Here is a 12,958-nt window from a genome sequence, read left to right as displayed (position 1 = left end):
TAAATGGCTCCTGTACATCGAAAACGCAAAATTTAGAAAAAGTCCAAAACAAAAGTTGTTTCTAACATCAAAACCTTCATTTTGAGACGGAGAACCGTGATCTAGCTTAATTTTGAAAAATCGGTATGTGAGCCCTCATAATAAAAGGATTTTGACTTAAATTTTTTTTCGCTAACATCTTTAAATGGCTCCTGTACATCGAAAACGCAAAATTTAGAAAAAGTCCAAAACAAAAGTTGTTTCTAACATCAAAACCTTCATTTTGAGACGGAGAACCGTGATCTAGCTTAATTTTGAAAAATCGGTATGTGAGCCCTCATAATAAAAGGATTTTGACTTAAATTTTTTTTCGCTAACATCTTTAAATGGCTCCTGTACATCGAAAACGCAAAATTTAGAAAAAGTCCAAAACAAAAGTTGTTTCTAACATCAAAACCTTCATTTTGAGACGGAGAACCGTGATCTAGCTTAATTTTGAAAAATCGGTATGTGAGCCCTCATAATAAAAGGATTTTGACTTAAATTTTTTTTCGCTAACATCTTTAAATGGCTCCTGTACATCGAAAACGCAAAATTTAGAAAAAGTCCAAAACAAAAGTTGTTTCTAACATCAAAACCTTCATTTTGAGACGGAGAACCGTGATCTAGCTTAATTTTGAAAAATCGGTATGTGAGCCCTCATAATAAAAGGATTTTGACTTAAATTTTTTTTCGCTAACATCTTTAAATGGCTCCTGTACATCGAAAACGCAAAATTTAGAAAAAGTCCAAAACAAAAGTTGTTTCTAACATCAAAACCTTCATTTTGAGACGGAGAACCGTGATCTAGCTTAATTTTGAAAAATCGGTATGTGAGCCCTCATAATAAAAGGATTTTGACTTAAATTTTTTTTCGCTAACATCTTTAAATGGCTCCTGTACATCGAAAACGCAAAATTTAGAAAAAGTCCAAAACAAAAGTTGTTTCTAACATCAAAACCTTCATTTTGAGACGGAGAACCGTGATCTAGCTTAATTTTGAAAAATCGGTATGTGAGCCCTCATAATAAAAGGATTTTGACTTAAATTTTTTTTCGCTAACATCTTTAAATGGCTCCTGTACATCGAAAACGCAAAATTTAGAAAAAGTCCAAAACAAAAGTTGTTTCTAACATCAAAACCTTCATTTTGAGACGGAGAACCGTGATCTAGCTTAATTTTGAAAAATCGGTATGTGAGCCCTCATAATAAAAGGATTTTGACTTAAATTTTTTTTCGCTAACATCTTTAAATGGCTCCTGTACATCGAAAACGCAAAATTTAGAAAAAGTCCAAAACAAAAGTTGTTTCTAACATCAAAACCTTCATTTTGAGACGGAGAACCGTGATCTAGCTTAATTTTGAAAAATCGGTATGTGAGCCCTCATAATAAAAGGATTTTGACTTAAATTTTTTTTCGCTAACATCTTTAAATGGCTCCTGTACATCGAAAACGCAAAATTTAGAAAAAGTCCAAAACAAAAGTTGTTTCTAACATCAAAACCTTCATTTTGAGACGGAGAACCGTGATCTAGCTTAATTTTGAAAAATTGGTATGTGAGCCCTCATAATAAAAGGATTTTGACTTAAATTTTTTTTCGCTAACATCTTTAAATGGCTCCTGTACATCGAAAACGCAAAATTTAGAAAAAGTCCAAAACAAAAGTTGTTTCTAACATCAAAACCTTCATTTTGAGACGGAGAACCGTGATCTAGCTTAATTTTGAAAAATCGGTATGTGAGCCCTCATAATAAAAGGATTTTGACTTAAATTTTTTTTCGCTAACATCTTTAAATGGCTCCTGTACATCGAAAACGCAAAATTTAGAAAAAGTCCAAAACAAAAGTTGTTTCTAACATCAAAACCTTCATTTTGAGACGGAGAACCGTGATCTAGCTTAATTTTGAAAAATTGGTATGTGAGCCCTCATAATAAAAGGATTTTGACTTAAATTTTTTTTCGCTAACATCTTTAAATGGCTCCTGTACATCGAAAACGCAAAATTTAGAAAAAGTCCAAAACAAAAGTTGTTTCTAACATCAAAACCTTCATTTTGAGACGGAGAACCGTGATCTAGCTTAATTTTGAAAAATTGGTATGTGAGCCCTCATAATAAAAGGATTTTGACTTAAATTTTTTTTCGCTAACATCTTTAAATGGCTCCTGTACATCGAAAACGCAAAATTTAGAAAAAGTCCAAAACAAAAGTTGTTTCTAACATCAAAACCTTCATTTTGAGACGGAGAACCGTGATCTAGCTTAATTTTGAAAAATTGGTATGTGAGCCCTCATAATAAAAGGATTTTGACTTAAATTTTTTTTCGCTAACATCTTTAAATGGCTCCTGTACATCGAAAACGCAAAATTTAGAAAAAGTCCAAAACAAAAGTTGTTTCTAACATCAAAACCTTCATTTTGAGACGGAGAACCGTGATCTAGCTTAATTTTGAAAAATTGGTATGTGAGCCCTCATAATAAAAGGATTTTGACTTAAATTTTTTTTCGCTAACATCTTTAAATGGCTCCTGTACATCGAAAACGCAAAATTTAGAAAAAGTCCAAAACAAAAGTTGTTTCTAACATCAAAACCTTCATTTTGAGACGGAGAACCGTGATCTAGCTTAATTTTGAAAAATTGGTATGTGAGCCCTCATAATAAAAGGATTTTGACTTAAATTTTTTTTCGCTAACATCTTTAAATGGCTCCTGTACATCGAAAACGCAAAATTTAGAAAAAGTCCAAAACAAAAGTTGTTTCTAACATCAAAACCTTCATTTTGAGACGGAGAACCGTGATCTAGCTTAATTTTGAAAAATTGGTATGTGAGCCCTCATAATAAAAGGATTTTGACTTAAATTTTTTTTCGCTAACATCTTTAAATGGCTCCTGTACATCGAAAACGCAAAATTTAGAAAAAGTCCAAAACAAAAGTTGTTTCTAACATCAAAACCTTCATTTTGAGACGGAGAACCGTGATCTAGCTTAATTTTGAAAAATCGGTATGTGAGCCCTCATAATAAAAGGATTTTGACTTAAATTTTTTTTCGCTAACATCTTTAAATGGCTCCTGTACATCGAAAACGCAAAATTTAGAAAAAGTCCAAAACAAAAGTTGTTTCTAACATCAAAACCTTCATTTTGAGACGGAGAACCGTGATCTAGCTTAATTTTGAAAAATTGGTATGTGAGCCCTCATAATAAAAGGATTTTGACTTAAATTTTTTTTCGCTAACATCTTTAAATGGCTCCTGTACATCGAAAACGCAAAATTTAGAAAAAGTCCAAAACAAAAGTTGTTTCTAACATCAAAACCTTCATTTTGAGACGGAGAACCGTGATCTAGCTTAATTTTGAAAAATCGGTATGTGAGCCCTCATAATAAAAGGATTTTGACTTAAATTTTTTTTCGCTAACATCTTTAAATGGCTCCTGTACATCGAAAACGCAAAATTTAGAAAAAGTCCAAAACAAAAGTTGTTTCTAACATCAAAACCTTCATTTTGAGACGGAGAACCGTGATCTAGCTTAATTTTGAAAAATCGGTATGTGAGCCCTCATAATAAAAGGATTTTGACTTAAATTTTTTTTCGCTAACATCTTTAAATGGCTCCTGTACATCGAAAACGCAAAATTTAGAAAAAGTCCAAAACAAAAGTTGTTTCTAACATCAAAACCTTCATTTTGAGACGGAGAACCGTGATCTAGCTTAATTTTGAAAAATCGGTATGTGAGCCCTCATAATAAAAGGATTTTGACTTAAATTTTTTTTCGCTAACATCTTTAAATGGCTCCTGTACATCGAAAACGCAAAATTTAGAAAAAGTCCAAAACAAAAGTTGTTTCTAACATCAAAACCTTCATTTTGAGACGGAGAACCGTGATCTAGCTTAATTTTGAAAAATTGGTATGTGAGCCCTCATAATAAAAGGATTTTGACTTAAATTTTTTTTCGCTAACATCTTTAAATGGCTCCTGTACATCGAAAACGCAAAATTTAGAAAAAGTCCAAAACAAAAGTTGTTTCTAACATCAAAACCTTCATTTTGAGACGGAGAACCGTGATCTAGCTTAATTTTGAAAAATCGGTATGTGAGCCCTCATAATAAAAGGATTTTGACTTAAATTTTTTTTCGCTAACATCTTTAAATGGCTCCTGTACATCGAAAACGCAAAATTTAGAAAAAGTCCAAAACAAAAGTTGTTTCTAACATCAAAACCTTCATTTTGAGACGGAGAACCGTGATCTAGCTTAATTTTGAAAAATCGGTATGTGAGCCCTCATAATAAAAGGATTTTGACTTAAATTTTTTTTCGCTAACATCTTTAAATGGCTCCTGTACATCGAAAACGCAAAATTTAGAAAAAGTCCAAAACAAAAGTTGTTTCTAACATCAAAACCTTCATTTTGAGACGGAGAACCGTGATCTAGCTTAATTTTGAAAAATTGGTATGTGAGCCCTCATAATAAAAGGATTTTGACTTAAATTTTTTTTCGCTAACATCTTTAAATGGCTCCTGTACATCGAAAACGCAAAATTTAGAAAAAGTCCAAAACAAAAGTTGTTTCTAACATCAAAACCTTCATTTTGAGACGGAGAACCGTGATCTAGCTTAATTTTGAAAAATTGGTATGTGAGCCCTCATAATAAAAGGATTTTGACTTAAATTTTTTTTCGCTAACATCTTTAAATGGCTCCTGACATCGAAAACGCAAAATTTAGAAAAAGTCCAAAACAAAAGTTGTTTCTAACATCAAAACCTTCATTTTGAGACGGAGAACCGTGATCTAGCTTAATTTTGAAAAATTGGTATGTGAGCCCTCATAATAAAAGGATTTTGACTTAAATTTTTTTTCGCTAACATCTTTAAATGGCTCCTGTACATCGAAAACGCAAAATTTAGAAAAAGTCCAAAACAAAAGTTGTTTCTAACATCAAAACCTTCATTTTGAGACGGAGAACCGTGATCTAGCTTAATTTTGAAAAATCGGTATGTGAGCCCTCATAATAAAAGGATTTTGACTTAAATTTTTTTTCGCTAACATCTTTAAATGGCTCCTGTACATCGAAAACGCAAAATTTAGAAAAAGTCCAAAACAAAAGTTGTTTCTAACATCAAAACCTTCATTTTGAGACGGAGAACCGTGATCTAGCTTAATTTTGAAAAATCGGTATGTGAGCCCTCATAATAAAAGGATTTTGACTTAAATTTTTTTTCGCTAACATCTTTAAATGGCTCCTGTACATCGAAAACGCAAAATTTAGAAAAAGTCCAAAACAAAAGTTGTTTCTAACATCAAAACCTTCATTTTGAGACGGAGAACCGTGATCTAGCTTAATTTTGAAAAATTGGTATGTGAGCCCTCATAATAAAAGGATTTTGACTTAAATTTTTTTTCGCTAACATCTTTAAATGGCTCCTGTACATCGAAAACGCAAAATTTAGAAAAAGTCCAAAACAAAAGTTGTTTCTAACATCAAAACCTTCATTTTGAGACGGAGAACCGTGATCTAGCTTAATTTTGAAAAATTGGTATGTGAGCCCTCATAATAAAAGGATTTTGACTTAAATTTTTTTTCGCTAACATCTTTAAATGGCTCCTGTACATCGAAAACGCAAAATTTAGAAAAAGTCCAAAACAAAAGTTGTTTCTAACATCAAAACCTTCATTTTGAGACGGAGAACCGTGATCTAGCTTAATTTTGAAAAATCGGTATGTGAGCCCTCATAATAAAAGGATTTTGACTTAAATTTTTTTTCGCTAACATCTTTAAATGGCTCCTGTACATCGAAAACGCAAAATTTAGAAAAAGTCCAAAACAAAAGTTGTTTCTAACATCAAAACCTTCATTTTGAGACGGAGAACCGTGATCTAGCTTAATTTTGAAAAATTGGTATGTGAGCCCTCATAATAAAAGGATTTTGACTTAAATTTTTTTTCGCTAACATCTTTAAATGGCTCCTGTACATCGAAAACGCAAAATTTAGAAAAAGTCCAAAACAAAAGTTGTTTCTAACATCAAAACCTTCATTTTGAGACGGAGAACCGTGATCTAGCTTAATTTTGAAAAATCGGTATGTGAGCCCTCATAATAAAAGGATTTTGACTTAAATTTTTTTTCGCTAACATCTTTAAATGGCTCCTGTACATCGAAAACGCAAAATTTAGAAAAAGTCCAAAACAAAAGTTGTTTCTAACATCAAAACCTTCATTTTGAGACGGAGAACCGTGATCTAGCTTAATTTTGAAAAATTGGTATGTGAGCCCTCATAATAAAAGGATTTTGACTTAAATTTTTTTTCGCTAACATCTTTAAATGGCTCCTGTACATCGAAAACGCAAAATTTAGAAAAAGTCCAAAACAAAAGTTGTTTCTAACATCAAAACCTTCATTTTGAGACGGAGAACCGTGATCTAGCTTAATTTTGAAAAATCGGTATGTGAGCCCTCATAATAAAAGGATTTTGACTTAAATTTTTTTTCGCTAACATCTTTAAATGGCTCCTGTACATCGAAAACGCAAAATTTAGAAAAAGTCCAAAACAAAAGTTGTTTCTAACATCAAAACCTTCATTTTGAGACGGAGAACCGTGATCTAGCTTAATTTTGAAAAATCGGTATGTGAGCCCTCATAATAAAAGGATTTTGACTTAAATTTTTTTTCGCTAACATCTTTAAATGGCTCCTGTACATCGAAAACGCAAAATTTAGAAAAAGTCCAAAACAAAAGTTGTTTCTAACATCAAAACCTTCATTTTGAGACGGAGAACCGTGATCTAGCTTAATTTTGAAAAATCGGTATGTGAGCCCTCATAATAAAAGGATTTTGACTTAAATTTTTTTTCGCTAACATCTTTAAATGGCTCCTGTACATCGAAAACGCAAAATTTAGAAAAAGTCCAAAACAAAAGTTGTTTCTAACATCAAAACCTTCATTTTGAGACGGAGAACCGTGATCTAGCTTAATTTTGAAAAATCGGTATGTGAGCCCTCATAATAAAAGGATTTTGACTTAAATTTTTTTTCGCTAACATCTTTAAATGGCTCCTGTACATCGAAAACGCAAAATTTAGAAAAAGTCCAAAACAAAAGTTGTTTCTAACATCAAAACCTTCATTTTGAGACGGAGAACCGTGATCTAGCTTAATTTTGAAAAATCGGTATGTGAGCCCTCATAATAAAAGGATTTTGACTTAAATTTTTTTTCGCTAACATCTTTAAATGGCTCCTGTACATCGAAAACGCAAAATTTAGAAAAAGTCCAAAACAAAAGTTGTTTCTAACATCAAAACCTTCATTTTGAGACGGAGAACCGTGATCTAGCTTAATTTTGAAAAATCGGTATGTGAGCCCTCATAATAAAAGGATTTTGACTTAAATTTTTTTTCGCTAACATCTTTAAATGGCTCCTGTACATCGAAAACGCAAAATTTAGAAAAAGTCCAAAACAAAAGTTGTTTCTAACATCAAAACCTTCATTTTGAGACGGAGAACCGTGATCTAGCTTAATTTTGAAAAATCGGTATGTGAGCCCTCATAATAAAAGGATTTTGACTTAAATTTTTTTTCGCTAACATCTTTAAATGGCTCCTGTACATCGAAAACGCAAAATTTAGAAAAAGTCCAAAACAAAAGTTGTTTCTAACATCAAAACCTTCATTTTGAGACGGAGAACCGTGATCTAGCTTAATTTTGAAAAATCGGTATGTGAGCCCTCATAATAAAAGGATTTTGACTTAAATTTTTTTTCGCTAACATCTTTAAATGGCTCCTGTACATCGAAAACGCAAAATTTAGAAAAAGTCCAAAACAAAAGTTGTTTCTAACATCAAAACCTTCATTTTGAGACGGAGAACCGTGATCTAGCTTAATTTTGAAAAATCGGTATGTGAGCCCTCATAATAAAAGGATTTTGACTTAAATTTTTTTTCGCTAACATCTTTAAATGGCTCCTGTACATCGAAAACGCAAAATTTAGAAAAAGTCCAAAACAAAAGTTGTTTCTAACATCAAAACCTTCATTTTGAGACGGAGAACCGTGATCTAGCTTAATTTTGAAAAATTGGTATGTGAGCCCTCATAATAAAAGGATTTTGACTTAAATTTTTTTTCGCTAACATCTTTAAATGGCTCCTGTACATCGAAAACGCAAAATTTAGAAAAAGTCCAAAACAAAAGTTGTTTCTAACATCAAAACCTTCATTTTGAGACGGAGAACCGTGATCTAGCTTAATTTTGAAAAATCGGTATGTGAGCCCTCATAATAAAAGGATTTTGACTTAAATTTTTTTTCGCTAACATCTTTAAATGGCTCCTGTACATCGAAAACGCAAAATTTAGAAAAAGTCCAAAACAAAAGTTGTTTCTAACATCAAAACCTTCATTTTGAGACGGAGAACCGTGATCTAGCTTAATTTTGAAAAATCGGTATGTGAGCCCTCATAATAAAAGGATTTTGACTTAAATTTTTTTTCGCTAACATCTTTAAATGGCTCCTGTACATCGAAAACGCAAAATTTAGAAAAAGTCCAAAACAAAAGTTGTTTCTAACATCAAAACCTTCATTTTGAGACGGAGAACCGTGATCTAGCTTAATTTTGAAAAATCGGTATGTGAGCCCTCATAATAAAAGGATTTTGACTTAAATTTTTTTTCGCTAACATCTTTAAATGGCTCCTGTACATCGAAAACGCAAAATTTAGAAAAAGTCCAAAACAAAAGTTGTTTCTAACATCAAAACCTTCATTTTGAGACGGAGAACCGTGATCTAGCTTAATTTTGAAAAATCGGTATGTGAGCCCTCATAATAAAAGGATTTTGACTTAAATTTTTTTTCGCTAACATCTTTAAATGGCTCCTGTACATCGAAAACGCAAAATTTAGAAAAAGTCCAAAACAAAAGTTGTTTCTAACATCAAAACCTTCATTTTGAGACGGAGAACCGTGATCTAGCTTAATTTTGAAAAATCGGTATGTGAGCCCTCATAATAAAAGGATTTTGACTTAAATTTTTTTTCGCTAACATCTTTAAATGGCTCCTGTACATCGAAAACGCAAAATTTAGAAAAAGTCCAAAACAAAAGTTGTTTCTAACATCAAAACCTTCATTTTGAGACGGAGAACCGTGATCTAGCTTAATTTTGAAAAATCGGTATGTGAGCCCTCATAATAAAAGGATTTTGACTTAAATTTTTTTTCGCTAACATCTTTAAATGGCTCCTGTACATCGAAAACGCAAAATTTAGAAAAAGTCCAAAACAAAAGTTGTTTCTAACATCAAAACCTTCATTTTGAGACGGAGAACCGTGATCTAGCTTAATTTTGAAAAATCGGTATGTGAGCCCTCATAATAAAAGGATTTTGACTTAAATTTTTTTTCGCTAACATCTTTAAATGGCTCCTGTACATCGAAAACGCAAAATTTAGAAAAAGTCCAAAACAAAAGTTGTTTCTAACATCAAAACCTTCATTTTGAGACGGAGAACCGTGATCTAGCTTAATTTTGAAAAATCGGTATGTGAGCCCTCATAATAAAAGGATTTTGACTTAAATTTTTTTTCGCTAACATCTTTAAATGGCTCCTGTACATCGAAAACGCAAAATTTAGAAAAAGTCCAAAACAAAAGTTGTTTCTAACATCAAAACCTTCATTTTGAGACGGAGAACCGTGATCTAGCTTAATTTTGAAAAATCGGTATGTGAGCCCTCATAATAAAAGGATTTTGACTTAAATTTTTTTTCGCTAACATCTTTAAATGGCTCCTGTACATCGAAAACGCAAAATTTAGAAAAAGTCCAAAACAAAAGTTGTTTCTAACATCAAAACCTTCATTTTGAGACGGAGAACCGTGATCTAGCTTAATTTTGAAAAATTGGTATGTGAGCCCTCATAATAAAAGGATTTTGACTTAAATTTTTTTTCGCTAACATCTTTAAATGGCTCCTGTACATCGAAAACGCAAAATTTAGAAAAAGTCCAAAACAAAAGTTGTTTCTAACATCAAAACCTTCATTTTGAGACGGAGAACCGTGATCTAGCTTAATTTTGAAAAATCGGTATGTGAGCCCTCATAATAAAAGGATTTTGACTTAAATTTTTTTTCGCTAACATCTTTAAATGGCTCCTGTACATCGAAAACGCAAAATTTAGAAAAAGTCCAAAACAAAAGTTGTTTCTAACATCAAAACCTTCATTTTGAGACGGAGAACCGTGATCTAGCTTAATTTTGAAAAATTGGTATGTGAGCCCTCATAATAAAAGGATTTTGACTTAAATTTTTTTTCGCTAACATCTTTAAATGGCTCCTGTACATCGAAAACGCAAAATTTAGAAAAAGTCCAAAACAAAAGTTGTTTCTAACATCAAAACCTTCATTTTGAGACGGAGAACCGTGATCTAGCTTAATTTTGAAAAATCGGTATGTGAGCCCTCATAATAAAAGGATTTTGACTTAAATTTTTTTTCGCTAACATCTTTAAATGGCTCCTGTACATCGAAAACGCAAAATTTAGAAAAAGTCCAAAACAAAAGTTGTTTCTAACATCAAAACCTTCATTTTGAGACGGAGAACCGTGATCTAGCTTAATTTTGAAAAATTGGTATGTGAGCCCTCATAATAAAAGGATTTTGACTTAAATTTTTTTTCGCTAACATCTTTAAATGGCTCCTGTACATCGAAAACGCAAAATTTAGAAAAAGTCCAAAACAAAAGTTGTTTCTAACATCAAAACCTTCATTTTGAGACGGAGAACCGTGATCTAGCTTAATTTTGAAAAATCGGTATGTGAGCCCTCATAATAAAAGGATTTTGACTTAAATTTTTTTTCGCTAACATCTTTAAATGGCTCCTGTACATCGAAAACGCAAAATTTAGAAAAAGTCCAAAACAAAAGTTGTTTCTAACATCAAAACCTTCATTTTGAGACGGAGAACCGTGATCTAGCTTAATTTTGAAAAATCGGTATGTGAGCCCTCATAATAAAAGGATTTTGACTTAAATTTTTTTTCGCTAACATCTTTAAATGGCTCCTGTACATCGAAAACGCAAAATTTAGAAAAAGTCCAAAACAAAAGTTGTTTCTAACATCAAAACCTTCATTTTGAGACGGAGAACCGTGATCTAGCTTAATTTTGAAAAATCGGTATGTGAGCCCTCATAATAAAAGGATTTTGACTTAAATTTTTTTTCGCTAACATCTTTAAATGGCTCCTGTACATCGAAAACGCAAAATTTAGAAAAAGTCCAAAACAAAAGTTGTTTCTAACATCAAAACCTTCATTTTGAGACGGAGAACCGTGATCTAGCTTAATTTTGAAAAATCGGTATGTGAGCCCTCATAATAAAAGGATTTTGACTTAAATTTTTTTTCGCTAACATCTTTAAATGGCTCCTGTACATCGAAAACGCAAAATTTAGAAAAAGTCCAAAACAAAAGTTGTTTCTAACATCAAAACCTTCATTTTGAGACGGAGAACCGTGATCTAGCTTAATTTTGAAAAATCGGTATGTGAGCCCTCATAATAAAAGGATTTTGACTTAAATTTTTTTTCGCTAACATCTTTAAATGGCTCCTGTACATCGAAAACGCAAAATTTAGAAAAAGTCCAAAACAAAAGTTGTTTCTAACATCAAAACCTTCATTTTGAGACGGAGAACCGTGATCTAGCTTAATTTTGAAAAATCGGTATGTGAGCCCTCATAATAAAAGGATTTTGACTTAAATTTTTTTTCGCTAACATCTTTAAATGGCTCCTGTACATCGAAAACGCAAAATTTAGAAAAAGTCCAAAACAAAAGTTGTTTCTAACATCAAAACCTTCATTTTGAGACGGAGAACCGTGATCTAGCTTAATTTTGAAAAATCGGTATGTGAGCCCTCATAATAAAAGGATTTTGACTTAAATTTTTTTTCGCTAACATCTTTAAATGGCTCCTGTACATCGAAAACGCAAAATTTAGAAAAAGTCCAAAACAAAAGTTGTTTCTAACATCAAAACCTTCATTTTGAGACGGAGAACCGTGATCTAGCTTAATTTTGAAAAATCGGTATGTGAGCCCTCATAATAAAAGGATTTTGACTTAAATTTTTTTTCGCTAACATCTTTAAATGGCTCCTGTACATCGAAAACGCAAAATTTAGAAAAAGTCCAAAACAAAAGTTGTTTCTAACATCAAAACCTTCATTTTGAGACGGAGAACCGTGATCTAGCTTAATTTTGAAAAATCGGTATGTGAGCCCTCATAATAAAAGGATTTTGACTTAAATTTTTTTTCGCTAACATCTTTAAATGGCTCCTGTACATCGAAAACGCAAAATTTAGAAAAAGTCCAAAACAAAAGTTGTTTCTAACATCAAAACCTTCATTTTGAGACGGAGAACCGTGATCTAGCTTAATTTTGAAAAATCGGTATGTGAGCCCTCATAATAAAAGGATTTTGACTTAAATTTTTTTTCGCTAACATCTTTAAATGGCTCCTGTACATCGAAAACGCAAAATTTAGAAAAAGTCCAAAACAAAAGTTGTTTCTAACATCAAAACCTTCATTTTGAGACGGAGAACCGTGATCTAGCTTAATTTTGAAAAATCGGTATGTGAGCCCTCATAATAAAAGGATTTTGACTTAAATTTTTTTTCGCTAACATCTTTAAATGGCTCCTGTACATCGAAAACGCAAAATTTAGAAAAAGTCCAAAACAAAAGTTGTTTCTAACATCAAAACCTTCATTTTGAGACGGAGAACCGTGATCTAGCTTAATTTTGAAAAATCGGTATGTGAGCCCTCATAATAAAAGGATTTTGACTTAAATTTTTTTTCGCTAACATCTTTAAATGGCTCCTGTACATCGAAAACGCAAAATTTAGAAAAAGTCCAAAACAAAAGTTGTTTCTAACATCAAAACCTTCATTTTGAGACGGAGAACCGTGATCTAGCTT

Source organism: Culicoides brevitarsis, chromosome 1 (genome assembly GCF_036172545.1).
Source record: "Culicoides brevitarsis isolate CSIRO-B50_1 chromosome 1, AGI_CSIRO_Cbre_v1, whole genome shotgun sequence".
Classification (NCBI taxonomy): domain Eukaryota; kingdom Metazoa; phylum Arthropoda; class Insecta; order Diptera; family Ceratopogonidae; genus Culicoides; species Culicoides brevitarsis.
Note: the sequence above shows the minus strand (reverse complement) of the source record.